Source organism: Athene cunicularia (assembly GCF_003259725.1).
Source record: "Athene cunicularia isolate RWA chromosome 3 unlocalized genomic scaffold, athCun1 chr3_part1, whole genome shotgun sequence".
NCBI lineage: Eukaryota > Metazoa > Chordata > Aves > Strigiformes > Strigidae > Athene > Athene cunicularia.
This window is the reverse complement of record NW_020799097.1, coordinates 32888916-32905187: the sequence shown is the minus strand read 5'-3', so window position 1 is coordinate 32905187 and position 16272 is coordinate 32888916. Positions and strand designations below refer to the sequence as shown.

The 16272-nt window shown below is 36.2% G+C and overlaps 1 protein-coding gene across 47 annotated transcripts in view; it reads right to left on the bottom strand.

Annotated features, from left to right (window-relative positions):
* The window catches only part of RIMS1 (regulating synaptic membrane exocytosis 1), a 218997-nt gene extending 204856 nt beyond the window's left edge, over positions 1-14141 (bottom strand). For 46 of the 47 annotated variants that reach the window (XM_026846012.1, XM_026846039.1, XM_026846020.1 and 43 more), the window contains exons 1-2: positions 14051-14141; positions 12419-12430 (exon numbers count right to left, since the gene is read on the bottom strand). The gene's annotated coding sequence lies outside the window, so the exon portion shown is untranslated. The remainder of the gene's footprint in view (positions 1-12418; positions 12431-14050) is intronic. The other variant, XM_026846010.1, reaches the window with a different exon arrangement.
* Between the last annotated feature and the right edge of the window lie 2131 nt (positions 14142-16272).

Genomic DNA, 16272 nt, shown 5'->3' with positions numbered 1-16272 from the left:
GGAATACTGAAATTGCACAGCGCATGATTAAACTTCAGCCTAAATAACCTGCAGCTCTTTGGAAATCTCAATGTGGATTTAAAAAATTATAGGTTTTATCTGCTCCTTAAGGAAATGCAGATTACCTTTTCTGCAGATTTTCACTTCATCTATTACCAGTTATTAAACAACCAGTAACATATTTTATACCATTTCATAATCACAGTTTTGGGGAGAGGTTTCATTTCTCTCCATAGGAAGGCTGAGTTGCAAATGGATGTCTGTGTTAATGAAATAAGTAAAAACCCCACAAAATATTACAGAAGCTTTATCTGTAGTTTTGCTTACTTGACACACACTGTTCTATCCTCAAGCTCATATACTGTATTTAATAAAATCATGTACCTCAGGTATATCTATGACAAACTATTCTAAACCCTTACTAATTGCAGCACTAGAGATATATAGATAGAAGTATCCATCTGTTAAGTAAAATCACAAAATGCTCCAGAATGCAAAAGATAGAAAAGACATAAAAACATAGATGGAAGCATCTTTTATCTAGGACATTGCATTGCTAAAAATACACTGAATTTTAATCCTGGATGAGGATTAAGGTTATTTATAATAAAAAGAGAAATAGCGAGAGGGAGCACAGATTACATCTAGTCCTCATAATTACTTTGTTCTCTTGACATTTTTTCTTCTACTTGTCGGTTTCTCATAATGCTTAACAGGTCATAAATATCAAATCTCTCTTTGCAGCAAGATCTTTTTTAGATAAAATCTCTCTGGTTTTGGGGTGACAAAACAGCCACAGAATTCAATTCTATTGAAATATAATTCTAGTTAGTATCTCCACATTATTTTGTAACTACTAAACCCAAAGAATTGTGTGTCAGCATTGTACATAACTACGGCGATTTTAAATTAATACTAGAAGTCATATGTAGTTCCAAACCCTACATATCACATTAAAAATCCCATCACATGAAAGGATCTTACATGAATGAGGGACATAATAATTCGAGCTGAAAGATACAAATTCCAAGAAAAAATTAATTGATGAAGAGAAGAATTTGTTGGAGGTAAGTGGCTGTCAAATCAGTCTGTGTTTAAATGAGAGTGCTCTCATGTGCCCTGGAGTTGGCAGCACGCTGGTTTTGTTGTGACCATAGGGAGCAGAGGTAGCCAGAGGCTGATCAAGGGGATTCAGTTAGTTCTGTTGCCAAAACCTAAAGACTTTTAAAGGATAGTGCATGATTAGAAGAAATCTTCCACTTTACTGGATCCTTTTACAGGAAGACTGTTCACAGATATCACAGCTGGGCACAGTCTGAACTAAGGGACAGGCTAGCTTGTCTCATAGCAGTAAAACCCAAGTATATCTAGGAAACAGATCACTGCTGGAAAAACTGAAGGTGCATTGCTCAGATAAAAAACACTTCCATCGGTCGCTGCTGCAGGATGAATAGCTCTGATAGAGTTCTTTGTTTGGACAGCAGCAGCCAGCTCTGCTGGTGTACCCTATACCCTCAGGCACCCCACAGAGTTCAAGTCTCCTGAACCTAGAGAAAGGCTAGCCATTTCCCTGGAGGTCTCCTGCACATTTGCTATTCAGTTCTCCCTCAATTTTGTCAAGGGAGGGGAAAAAAAAAAAAAAAAAGTGTCTTCAGTCTCTAAAGCTAATTTAAATATCAACCAGAAGAGATACCAAGGTTCATACTTGCTGGGTGAATTAGATGAAAGTTTAGATGGTTTGAAATGTTTGCCTGTGTCTTTGTAAAGTAATCCCTTCAGCCATGGCTTCCATGAAACCACTTCTGTAGAGTCCCCCACTGGAGTCTTTTCCTATTGCTGTGACTTGGCTGTACCTCCTCACTTTCTAATTAATGATGAGATCTCCCTTGGGGAAGCCTGCCAACTCCACCCCATGCTCCTAGACAGCCCCTACCTGGGCGCACTGTCTCCAAATTACACTGCCAGATGTTTTGCAACCCAACTGAAGCTGTGGATGACAGAATACAGAAACAACCTCCCTTGGTTTGCCAATAGATAGCATGTCCTTATGTGGCCCTCCTTTCAGAAATACTTGTATGTATTTTGGATACATTCACATGAAGCATTCAAGAAATAGCTCAAAATGATTAATATCTAGGATTCTGACTGTCAGATGCCTCCTTGACTGATGGGCTACCTCTGATGTGAACAAATGCAGGGTAACTCTATTAACCATCTGACACAGAACAAGTATACACATTATATGGTTGTCTACAGCACTAATGGCAGTTAATTGTTATTTTCAAAGCATTGCACAACACAAATTAATTTCCAGTGATCAGACATTGTACAGGCTCATATTGGAAAAGTGGGTTATATCCAGACTCACCCCACCCTCACACAGGTTAGAGCACGCTGGCTTCCACACTGGCTTCCACCTTACATTTCAGACCATTAATTTCAAAGAATGCTGTAAATCTATCCAGTGAAATGAATTTATTCCCCAACATATTGATATAATAAATATGTGCAAGCCGGATTTCAGAGAAGCTAGACATGGACAAAATAAAATTAACCATACAAGTCACAGTCTCTGGAATAGCCACCTCTTTATTCTCAATGTCTGTTTTTTGTACTCCAAGATTACTTCTTTACAGACTGAAAAAAGATTATATGCACTGAAAATGAAACAGCTAAATATTATATGAAAACATATTTTTAAGTTTTCAGTTTTAATGCTATGTAGATACCTTTTCTACATCTCTTTTATTAACATAGTGTATTTGCTCATTAGTTCTGTATTCCATAGCAGAAAGAAAATAATAGTATTTTTATTATACATGGTATACAGTGGTTTAAATCTCTAGTGATATCAGCTATTTCTGCACTGCTGACAACTAACACGTTATTCCATTACAGAAATGAAGATAACATAAACACAGTTAATACAATACTTGCAAAAAAAAATGTCGGCTTAATTTGAAATGCAATAGGGCAAACTGAATTCAGAAATAATAACTGAAAATTTGGTATGGCAATGAAAATTCCAGTGCAGTTTTGGATTTTAAGATATCATAAAGGTAATAGTCTGTTATTAATAGTAGTGAGACTGGATTTGCCATGTTATCAGGAGGTAACAATAAATTCAAAGCAATTCATACAATGAATTAAATGACTTAGGGAAAATTAAGACAATTAAATGTGCATAATGTACTGAAAGGATGCAAGAACAGTTCCAGATAAGTATGGTGATCTCTATGGTGATCTCTCAGCTGAAACTACAGTTTGCTATACACAGTTTTTGCATGGCTTAAGGCTCAGTTTGCTTTCTGTTGATAGTAACATTACTGGAAACATATTGAAGAGAACTGGAGGAGCCAGAAACAGATTTCTGGGGTGACTATGCTTTGAAAATGATCACCTATACAGACTGACCCACACAGATATTCTACCAGTACCTAACCAACCCTACTCCCCAAAACATCTGGAAGAGATATAAGCCTGAAATATTTACTGTGCAAGCCTTAAATATTTATTACAAGTCTTAGTATTCACTGAGAGTGTTAATAATGAGTCAGCAATATTAGTATTTTTCTGTTGCTGGAGAAATCCCTCATCAAAGAAGAAATGATTTATTTAAAATTAGGATTTCAATTGTATGTATTATTGTTATTACAGCTATCTCCAGATCTTTTTGATGGTACAATCGCAAGCAAAAGGGTGATCACATACTATTAAAGGATGTCCAATCTATCAAAATTAGTAAGTATAAGCAATAATATGTAGAAAGGAAATTCAATTTCATGCAGATGTACACATCATCTTAGCATTTTTTTTAATTGGCTGATTCTTTTCTCCTAATTTTATAAAATTATATACGTATTTTGACTAATCAAGAATTATCAGAATTGTGTTCAAACTGTTCATGTTGTTTCCTTTTACTTTACACCAGATAAGCATATACTGTCATATTAAATCTATAAGGTCATACTTGTTCATTTTCCAAACTGCATGTACTGAATAGACAAGGATCAGAATCTACTGTGAAGTTATAGTTTATAGGATCATGTAGATTATATTAAGGTATACAAACAGAGAACACAGAAAACAGGCCCTTCTCATGGCTTCTTAATATTGTATTGCACAGCTAGTATTTTCTTTCTTTATTACCCTCTTCCTTTTTAAAGTGCAATGCATACAAAAAAGTCTCATATATTGATTATTAGAACTTATTTCCTTTACTCTTCTTTTCAATGTGTATCTGCAGTTGAAAGTAATTAACTAAAAATATTTTCCTTTAAACAAGACCCTTATCCCACTTCTTTACTTACAGAGATTTAGGGCATACATGAATAAATTTTTGATAGAAAAGTGAACAAATATATTCCCATATTGTTGCATTTTCTGAAACCAGAATTATTTCTCAAATCCCTAATATCACTTTTCCCCAGAACTGGGTCAACAGATTCCAGACCCTAGTCAAGACTGTTTATTACTCAATAATGTAGCAAAAAGATAAAAAGAGCAACACCTGCTGACACAGAAGCAATTAGAAGTTTAAAAAAAATCAAGAAGCTACAAATCTTATTTTACACTCAAGATGAGGAATCAAAAAATTCTTAGGAGGAAGCATTCAAAACCAGAGGTGTATACTATTGCACTGTACTTTTAAAATTTAATACTTAAGAATACTTTTTTTAAAGCATTCTCTTAACCCTTTATTACTACAAAATAACATACACCTTGGGGAAATAGCATCAGCCTGGGAAAAGGTGTTCTCTTGTTCAACTGAAAACACCTTATAAAACAGACATTGAAAAGATAAATTGGAAATCTTCTTCCAGGAAACACAGAGGATAATATTTTTATAGAACAAGTTCCTACAGAACATAATCATAAGACAGCTACCATGCAACACAGTGGAGCAGCCACTGTGATCAAGTATCTGTAGCATTTCATTATAATGCAATAAAGAAGTCAATAGCTGGTTTTGTGTTGGTTTTTTTTAATGGATTAAAATTTCCTTAGGTATTCTGCTTGTGATTTTGTTTCAACTAAGAGTGAAAAAAATCACACAGCCTTCACTCACTAGGAAAAAAAAAAAAAGTACTTCAGTACTGACAGCCCTGTATTCCCTTCTGGGAAAGCAAGCTTTAATCACCATGGAGTTCAACACTGATCTCCCATGCCTTAGACAATACCTGAGCCAGAATTGTTCAAGAACCCCTCAAAGTATATCCTGTTCCTGATCTTCAGCTTTATACCACCAACTTAATTGGACCAAACAGAATGTGAGGTTGTTAGCGTTAAAATGGTAAAAACAGTACATTGAACGAAACAAAAAACTTAAAAGTTAATCTGGTAGCTTTATTTTCTTTTTCTTTCTCTCTGTTTTAACACTGAACGCTTAATACTGCTCTGTCAGAAGGATTCTGTGAAATTCTGGAATTCATTTGTCCAAAGTTGTAAGTGACAGAATTATTCCTTAGCAGAGCTTAAGGAGATTTGGTGTAAGCATATAATGTGTGTAGTTACAATGAGGAAACAAGTAACAAAAATGGCATGGGAGATTCCTGAATCTTTCAGTATTCACCATGCAAGTCAAAAGACACAGGGATATGCCAACCTGAAGGAGCAAGCTCTTCTAGGTGGCCCTAGTTGAGCAGGTGTGTTGGATCAGATGACCTCCGGAGGTTCCCTCCAATCCCAACCATTCTGGGATTCTGTCACTGCTATGGCATAGCGGGTTTTATTTGTCAAAATAAATGGGCATGTAATAATTCCGCAAATTATTTAAATACCTTGAATTACTTACAGATTTCAAAGATGAAAAAGGTATAGTTCATAAGAACTTTATTTTGCTGCATACTTCCTGTATTAGGCTATATAGTAGGATGCATGTATATTCATTTACAAAAAATCTATACAATATATGCTTATACATGCACATACCCAATATGTATAACTAATACATGAGGTTAGGCAAGAGGAGGTGAAATATAGCTCTTTTAGCCTTATGACCTTTCAGATCTCATGAATCTTTTAAAAATAATTAATTAATTAAAAATTAAATAATTAATTGAAATAAAATTAATTATTTTAACACAAGTTTTTGTAATGGAAGGAATTATTACACTCAAAGGTATTGCTGACATTTTCTTAACTAAAAAAAATAAAATTCAAAATAATTCCCATATTCTTGAATCAGTTAAACTGAAACAAAGGTACTGAAAATACAAGACTAAAAATAAGATATCGTGTCCAGTAGTAGCAGAGGATTAAAAGTTTAGGGGTTTTTTAATTTAGGATCCATTACACCACATGGAGTTTCCAGTATTGTTTATGTAGGGTCTCCACAGGCCACTGTTACCCAGCTTGTACGCTAACAGCAAAACCAGCCATGAAGGATTCAGGAGCCCTTTATCATAGGTTAAGAAAGAAGGCTGCAGTAGCAATGTATCTTCTTGATCATCAGCTGTAGAATTGCGTGACAAGTAGACAGTTTAAGTGTTTGGCTAATAGGTAAACCAGGCCTGGTTAAACCAAGGAGCATAACTGAGTGGTTACCAAGTTAACACTGATTTAAAGCTATAGAGGAAACAAAACCCAGATGCCTAGTGACTCTTCTAAGTCCAACCATTAAATGAAGAAGCTCTGATTTGTTTAACTTCAGAGCACAACCATCAGCTGCCTCCCTGTTTTTTTCTGTACAAGGAATTGGTATTTTTTGCTAGCTGGACACTGAAAAACAGGTGTGAAAGTCAAACATGTTGCTTCAGCAAACTTGGTGAAAAGGAAGCTCATTTTAATGATTGAATTAAAAAATTGTAATGCTCGGATTTGTTTGAAAGTGAAGTAACTTCCCAGAAAGCAGGGTAAAGTGCTCTCCATCTTATTTGAGATAGAATTCCTCAGTTTCTTGCTGGACTTTTTTTTTTTTGTTTTTTTTTTCCTTTTTCTCCATTTATCTGCTGAAAGCAGCAGTTCTAGTGAGCAATTACTGAAAACCAGGGCTTCTTTCCTGATGCATACAAACCCCAAATCTTTTAGGAAACAAACCATGCTGAATGCTACAGATAGAGAGAATTTATCTATCACGTGCAATTTGCTATGTAATTTTACCTCCATCTGATGTTTTTTTTCAGTTTCTACAGCTGTATTAGTCAGAAATTACATAAATTAATGGACAATTTGACTTAGAGTTCTGTGAAAGGGATGTAAAAACACTCCTGACAATCCAGACATATTGTTCTGACAATATTAACAACTTCTGTTAAAACCATTAGTACACAGCTGAATTGCATGGCGTATGTGCTCGAGTTGTTAAGGCTTAAATTAGCAACCATTACGTAAGCAAATTTTAAGCAGAATTTAAAGGAACTAAATGACAAACACCCTGTAAAAACACCTGACATACAATTAGGGAAATGTTTCCAACCTGTCTTTCTTTGTGAGTATAAATTGCTGACATTATATTAAAATGAAAACAATTTCAGTGAAAGATCATAAATGTGAATCTTCAGCATTCCAGCGCTGATAATCAACAATATTTTCTGCAATCACATACTACTAAGTTCAGTTAAATCAGTTCTCATATATCAATAATGTATTTTACATCCTGATTTCCTCACAGTTGTCCTTTATGTATGTAAACAGAAAAATAGTAAGCAAACCACTCTATTCTGCACAACTAACATTTTGGGAAACACAGGAAAACGGTGACAAAACTTTTTTTCATAATTTCCTCCCAACTCTTTTCACTTTAAATCTGATTAAAAATTGTAATCCTAATGAGATCTGTAGAATGATAGACTGATTCTATGGATAAATATACGCCTTAATCCGGAACATGGATCTTCCACCTAATTCTGTCAATGTCATACAAATTTCACTTAGTTTAATTCACCCAACAGTGCCTCAAAAAATACTTGAATTTTGATTAAAAGAAACTGTATTTGCTCATTCAAGACTACTTTTGTACCTTAAAATGCATCTGTTTTTCTATAAGGAAAAAAAAAACAAACAGAGCTGTACAACTTCATATATCAAGTGTTCACAAAGAAAATGCATCTTTTCGCATTACCTAACCAAATATTAGGAAAAAGTTTTACAGGAATGATGCAAGGAAAAAAGTTCCATTTTCAGGTGGTTTTTGCTCTACAAGGCTGTGGTACCACTGGAGGGAAGAACAGAGGAAGCAGTGGCAGCCAGGCCAGCGAGAGGACTGAGTCAGGGCTCTGTCCACTCCTTGTCACACCATGGAGAAGCACCAGTTGGACATTTTGCTGGCTTCTCCACTACCCTAACAACCCCAATAGTTCATATCTGAGGGGTGAGTGAATGGAAGGGAGAGAAGTAACGAACGTAAGCCCATTACCACTTGGCAATTGAAATGCTGGTGTACGGAACAGAACTAGAAGGATCCAGAGCAAGAGTGCAGACACTCTAAGAACTGACAACATCTAGAAGACATTGTGCCAAATTAAAAGCAAGTGGTCACTCCTGCCAGCTTTTTTCTAAGCACCTACATGACTTCTTTCTGAAATGCTGTCTCATATAAAATCCTGTACTAATAATACTCTGCTTTCTTTAAAAGTACATACAAATTCTCGGCGCTCAGTGAATGGGTTGCTACTTTCACATAACATTGTTTCTGATTATTAAGGTAATATGAAGGAAAACACTTCTACTTTTATATACATCGTACAACTGCCAACTGTTTTCAAAGCCAATGATATTATTACTAACATTATTAACACTGAATAACTGCACAACTGCATTTAACCCTGACTTGAATAACCAAACTAGCTAACAGTCCTTCTATCTGACAATGTTCCCATTAAATGTGGTCTGCCTGCAACCATCTGAAAGGAGAGCAGGCTCAAGTGAGAAGCAGGAAGAGCTAACCAATACTCAATACACAGAAGAACTTAAGACACATATTTAGGTATGCATTTTGACATATAAGAATAAGAATCATTGGTGGTTATATGCCTCATTAGCTCCTAGGATGTACTAGTTATTGCCAATTACTTTTCTAAGTGTACTGAAGCCATTTCTTGATGTACCTAGGATGACTACTAACTCGCACTATAAGCAATCAGTGTTTGGGGATGTCCTTTATTATTTTAAATGAAGAGAGAACATATTAAGTTCTGCTATATATTGTTGAAATAGTCCTTAAATATGTTTCATACTTACTTGCAAAGTCAAGAACCGCTTCAAAGTCTTACACTATCTGTTGGGATTCTAGAGGGCTTTCTGCGAGAGAATGGACGTGTGAGCAATCCTGCGTGAGAACAAGACTAATAAGAGCCCCAGCCGAGCAAGAATGCAATAAGGATGTGACCCTGAATGAGGGGGGAGAAACTCGATGAGACAAACAATCCCTGGAAGGGGTTGGGACGGAAGAGGAAGTTACACAAGGCAGGAAGCCTGGCAAGGCTGATGTGGCACTTTTTATCCAGTCATAAGAAGGTTTAAAGTGCGGGCTAATCTTGAGGACTTGTACTGCATGTTACTCATGTGTGCGGGAGAACATTATAAAAGGGCTTTCTTAGTTGTAATAAACGGGCATTGCTTGATCACATTGGTCATGTGCGTGCTCAGCTCTCCCGCAACTATCTATACCCCATTTTAAAAATATGCAACAGTTGCAAGGGACCTCTTAAGGACCTAATACATTCCCCTACAGCTACAAGCAATCAAATCACATAAAACCTTTCTTAAACTTAACCTTTAAAATTTTATTGGGTTATTTTTCCTTTCAATAAGTCACATGAAAAAATTTCCCAAGGCTTTACTCTACTGATTGCTAAAAACTTTTTCCAAGCCAAGTACATTTATGTTCAGACCCATTCGGTCTTATGTATTCACTGTCCTCTAGTTTGAAGGTTATTCTTATTATTTAAAATTACTGTACTTCTAGATATCAACTCTGTACTTCTAAATATCAATTATAATTGCTCTAGCTTTTGTCCACCTAATCTCGTCTTCTCTCATATGAGCAGCTCTCTATTTCTTTGATCATCCTCTGTGTGACTTTCTTTGTGCCTATCACAGTTTGTATTTGTCAAAGATGGGTAACATACAGTACACAACATACCAGGTGAGGTCTCATTAGTACTAATTCTTCACCTCTACGGGAAATACCTTCAATCTAGGATAACAGTTAACTTTTCCTAGGCTTGGCACTTCAGTAACTCACACTTCATCATCCTTTCCAACTGATGCACTCTGAACTTGTAGGAACTTGGTGTATGTATTTTAATATTAATATAATTTACCGTGATAAAAATTCACATGGAGAGAACAAGTTTCATATAAACATGTTTCAAAAGTCTTTACTTCGACTAACATTAAACTCACCAGATAAAGCAGGGTTTGTCCCTATATGTAGGTTAGTCAGGAGTGAGTCACTGAAAATAATTACAAATAATATTTTTCTCATGTTGCTTTATATAAATTATACCAACTGTTCTGCTCATAAAAGATGTATTTGATACATATGTATTAATATTCTGGAATTCTATATATTCCATTAGCTTTCAGAAACAGGCACTGCCAAAGCAATTGGACTTTATAAAAAAGCTCTCCATGTTCATCACACAATCAGGACTAATTTTTGGATACTCTCCCTCTTACTCCTGTAACGTTTCAGCTGTTACAGAGATGTAGCTCAGCTTCATCACAAGTTATATTAGATGTTTTCATGTATATTATTAGGGCATTTTCTTGCCACGTGGAGGCTTGGAGTTCAACACAGCAAAACCTATTGTTTGGAAGTACAAACAGTAAGGGTGTATTTAACTGAACTTAATCCAAATGAGTCAGGCATGTCTTCAAGACAGATGTCTTCAGACATCTTCATACTCGCTTTATTGCAGTGGAATCTATTTTCTGGATCCCAAATCACATTTTTCAAAGATGAACACCTAAGATGTCATCTCATCAAAGACACAATCTCTACTACATGCAGATGCTATCAGAATTTCAGTTATCTAGCAAAGCTTTTGTTCCAGACTGAAGTGTGAAGGATGCCTTAAGCATATAAGCAGGTCAGGTGAGTTTCACCTAGATCGCTCTCCAAAACGTAGGTGTCTAAATTGTACCTAAATTTCACTTTCAGCACTTAAGAGGTTTGCTGTTTCTGGCCCTAAAGAAGCCTCTATTGCAAGTGCAGTAGCCTTCTAACACACCCCAGTGGATTCATCAATAATTAACTGCTTTTGTAAGAAATAACTATCAAGCTGAAATTTCTCTCACTCTATCATAAGCGATTTAGATTAATATAATGGAAAAGATCTGGAAGTCCCAGATTATTTCAGCACTTTGTTCAGAGTACCACACAGAAAAGAGTGGAATGAAGCTGTAGCAAGTTGCATTATCAGCTGTTAGAAAAACAACTATGCTCTCAGAACACTACTGCCTTAGACAAAAAACTACTGCAATTTGCAAGTGTGATAGAAATCACTTTCCCTGGGTGTTGCAGAGTACTAAATTGCAGGTTACACCTATGCTATAAGGTGGGCCATACCACCCCTTCATTATACAAGCATAAAACCATCATCCACACATCAAAAACTACACTGGATTATAATGACTTTACACTCGTTTCAGCTAAGGTGCCAGAAAAGCTGGCTAATTCCCACTACCAAAGTCTCCAAGTTAATATCTGGAATACCACTTTTTGTAGACCTGCCTGAGAAGAGCTGGTAAGTGGACATGCACTGTTCTGCTGAAGTACTGCCACCTCTTCCTCTGTGCACAGGGCACAGAAATGAACAGGGAACTACCCTCACCTATTCTAGATAAGGCATTAGTGGGGAATATACCAGTACTTGACCCTAGAAGTTTCGCAGATTTTTGAAATGGTAACTTTGCATTGACAAAGGATTCACTCCATCTTGCTCACTATCCTTATGGTCAGTTTTAAGAGGTCATACTTTGCCTATGCATATTATACCAAATGTAAATCAAAAAGCTGATTTCAGAAGTATTCCCTGAATTTCTGCTGCAGCCAGAAGGGAAACACAGCAAACCATGTAAATCAGTGAAAAATTACAATTAAAATACTAAATTAGATTTCTTGAAGCAGATGGAAGGACCTTGCATGCAAAATGTCAAATTGTTAACCACAGACATTTTTATAAAATAAAGCTTTATTACAACTTATTACCCCCTCTACTTTTTGGCCTATTAATAATTCTCAGTTCTTTAATTAATTTATTTTCCTAATTTTGACAACAGTCTTGGGTTTCTTTGTTGGGCTTTGACGCTCATGTTCAGATAGGGAATGGGCATGGCCTGGGTGTTAGAATTCTTCCCCCCCCTCCCCTTTGGATGATTTAAAAATTTCAGTTCAGTTTTTCACATTAGTATGTTTCCCAGTTAACTAACAACATTATAATAATAAATGATAAAAAGCATGGATTCTAACCACTTTGTCCTCCTTTGGGAAAGCATCCAAGGAAGCAGAATAAAAAGAGAAAAGAAAGAAAGAAGAGAAAAAGAATAAAATAGGCAAGTATTAATAGACAGCTTTTAAAGAAATGCAATTCTAGTAACTTTCTACAAAGATATAAAAACATAAAATTAAAAAAAAAAAGTGCTTTAAATAAAAAGATGACATTACTGTATTACTGCAGATGTAGAAAACATGTTTTCCCACCCTAACCCACAGAAGCACAAACAATATAACAGAAGGCAAGTTACAAATGAATGGACACTTCTCTGTTTCTGTGACTTGAAACAGTGGGTGAAAAATAATTAAAATATATTCATTTTTTTCCTGAGCGAAGATAAGCTGTACCATATGCACTCTAATGAACAGTATAATGTAACATATGAAAGAAAACGATATTTTCATAGACTTGCTCTAATGACACCACCTGCAGGTGACGCAGTGTAATGCATCCATTTATATTCAAATACAAATATAAAGAAGCTTCATGTTCAATACACCTACGGAATTTTTTCAGATTGTGAGTTTAATTTAATCGACTCAGAAGAACATCAGGGCTACAGAAAACTTCAAAAATAAATATTAAATGCATTTTTTCTCAGGCATATTTTTGTTTTACATGAAACTTCAGAAGCCCTATTCAGTTGTTTAGCTGAAAGAAAGTGAAAAGGCCATAAACTAGTTCCGTTGTGAAGATGAATATCTGCTATAAAATTCGTGACCACTTTTAACTGGATTTGTATGGATACAAAGAGCACTGATGCATTTCCCCTACAAAAGACTGGCACCCTAAATCCATATGAGAAAGTTATCTCATCTCATGATAGATAACAAAACTATTTATGCAATAAAGATATATTTGCAAAAGGTTTTATAACACACCATAATTTCAGTTGATCAGACAAAAATAATCACTGGATAATGGTCTTCCAAATATAGATCCTACCACTCATGTGCAAGTGAGTAGTTAGTTCTTTGTAAGGGACTGACTGAACAGAGGGTATTCTCAGATACCCTTCCGTTTTGTGGACAGCTACTGCAGCTAAATGCATGTGGATCAGAGGGAGAAAGATTTATCTCACCTGCCTGACAGCAAGGGCACTTAGTACAAATTAATCTATATTTTTATTTTTTAAATAAATTTAAAATAAATTGACATAACGCTCTCACTGTGGTAAGAAAAGTGGTTGGTTTTTTTTTTCTAACAAAAAACCTGATTGATTTTATGTAAGAGAAATCTATAAATCTATATGAAAAGCTCTATAAAAAAGAAATTAAAATGAAATGAGTTCAATAAAAATTTATCAATGTGGAGTTTTACCTGAGCAAAAGGGTTTCTTCTTTCATTCTATGCAAAACAAGTATGTTTTCTTCAAGCCATCACTCAGTTGAACTATACACAACAGTGGTTTTTTTAATTAACTCTGTGAATCCCAAGTATCTCCAAAATCAGTAAATACATTCTACTTTATACACACCTCATAATGAAGTGATGAATGAAACACTTAAGTAAAATGAAGCATGAAATGACAAACTTAAGGTGAACAATCTGCAGCAAGACAATGTCAAGGAGGCTTTTTTTTTAAGAGTACACATCAGAAAACTTACATTGTTTGATCGCAGAGAGACACGACCTCCACATCGAGCACAAAACTTGGTCCGGCAATAAGAGCATAAATGGCCACAACCATCTGCAAACTTTGTTTTATGACAGATTCCACATGTTGGAGCATCATCCTTGTGCTCTCCCTGGTAACGGCGAGCTTCTTCCCCTATCTTTCTTACTTGCTCTTTATAGCTTTCAAATTGTTGATGCAACCTCCTGCATAGATGAGAAAAAAGTTTATATAGCAAGAATAGGAGAAAATACTGGTATTGTGTATTTACTTCTTTCAATTTATAGCTCTATCTAATATTCTTGGCATGTTCACAATAATAAATGTACCTCATATCAAATACACACTGCACATGGAAGACTACAGGAGAATCTAAAGGGAAAAAATAACAGATGTATTCCTATTAGGTTTACTTAAAAGCTCATGATTTCACTTGACCATAAATTGATCCAAATATAAAAAGATGGCAAAAAATTTATAGTCTGAAACAAAAATATCTACCATGTACAGAATAAAAGCAAAAATATAATTGTCTGAGCAAATTTGCATTGTTTTTCAAACCATGTTATTTATGCAGCCAGTGTAATCAAAATATAAATCCATCTTCAATTACAGTGTCACACTTTTGTTTGCAAAATCTAAATTACTAAAACATGTAACTTAAACATTCAACAGGGTCTCTACCATCCTACTTGCCCTACGAGACTCTGAGAACAATTTTCTATGACAAACCCATATATTAACAATCTGTAGTATTCTCTTATTAAGTATAAGAGACTATGTAAGGTTTGCAGTCCCTCATTACAGACATTTCTTCCAGCTTAGCTGTAGGAGTATATAGGAGTATTACCAGGTATACAGATTCCTAAAATGAAGACTGGTGTTCAAAAAAGTAGCACTTCTCCTCCAGCTGACCCAAATAACAAATAGCCTGACACTGTGCCCACCAACTGGCTAAGTGTTACCCAAAAGACCCTGCTCCTAATGACGAGCTCAGGGAAGAGAACTCTGTCTTCTAGTCTTTACTTCCCTTTCTATAAGTGAGGAAAACAATAATTAAATATTTAGTGATAAAATCTTTCTTATCATTGTGATATTATTTCTGAGGAAAAAGATGTTCTCCTGTTGGTTTCTAGGAGATTTTGTTGGCACAGATGACGTTTCAGAGGGGAATCAGCTAAAGGTCCAGGCACTTCTAAAAGAGACAGTCCAGCTCTTCTCCTGCTCCTGGCTGCAAGCATATAGTGCTCTTTAGACACTCATTTTGACAGTCACCAGGTCCGTTTCAGTGAGCTAACCCACGGACCTGAACCAACAGAAAATTAATTCTCCTAGAAAAAAAAAAAATCAAAAAAGTTTTCCTATCGTTTTGCTTCCTCAATCACTCCACTCTGAACACAATGGAGACCTTGGAGGAAGGTAGGACATGAGCTCCTAAAGCTCCTAAAGCCAGAAATTAAAAAGACCAGTGAACAGCAGGATCCCCCTTTTTGCAGCAATGAGCTCAGCTGCCATGTGAAACCCCACTCTGAAGCTTAATTAAAAGGATCATATTTCAAGTCTGTTAACTATTTTACTATCATAAAAGGAAAAAAAAAAATCTGTAGGTGCACCAGGACAGCACTGCAATGTCTGACCTTTTGTTCTGGTTTGAGTTCAGAAGGCAACTGAGCACCATGCAGCTGCTCGCTCCCCCTTTCCCTCCCAGCACTGAGAAGGAGGGAAGCAAAAGACCCAGGAACTTGAGATAAGGACAAGGAGGGATGATCTCATTCTTTAAGGCACAGGCAAAAAACAGACTCATTGGGGGAAGAAAATAAAGAACATAAATTTAATACAGACATTAACAACAACAGTCAGAGTAGGACTGTGAGAAGCATTACTACATCTTGAAAACACCTTCCCCCATCCCTCCTTTCTTCCCGGGCTCAGCTTTGCTCCTGACATCTCTACCTCCTGCCCTGCAGCAGCACACGGGGAAGAGAATGGGGGGTGCAGTCAGTCCTGCCACTTCTTCCACCTCGGGGTGGGGAACTTCTGTCATTCTCCCCCTGTTCCAGCGCAGTCCCCCTCTCACAGGAGACAGTCCTCCACAAACCAGCTCTGACATGAGTCACTCCCACGGGCATGCGGGTCACCCCTGCATGTTGCCGTCCTCCCAGAGCCAAACTACAACAGCAGGGGCTGCTTCTCATGGGGTCCTGACCTTCTTCA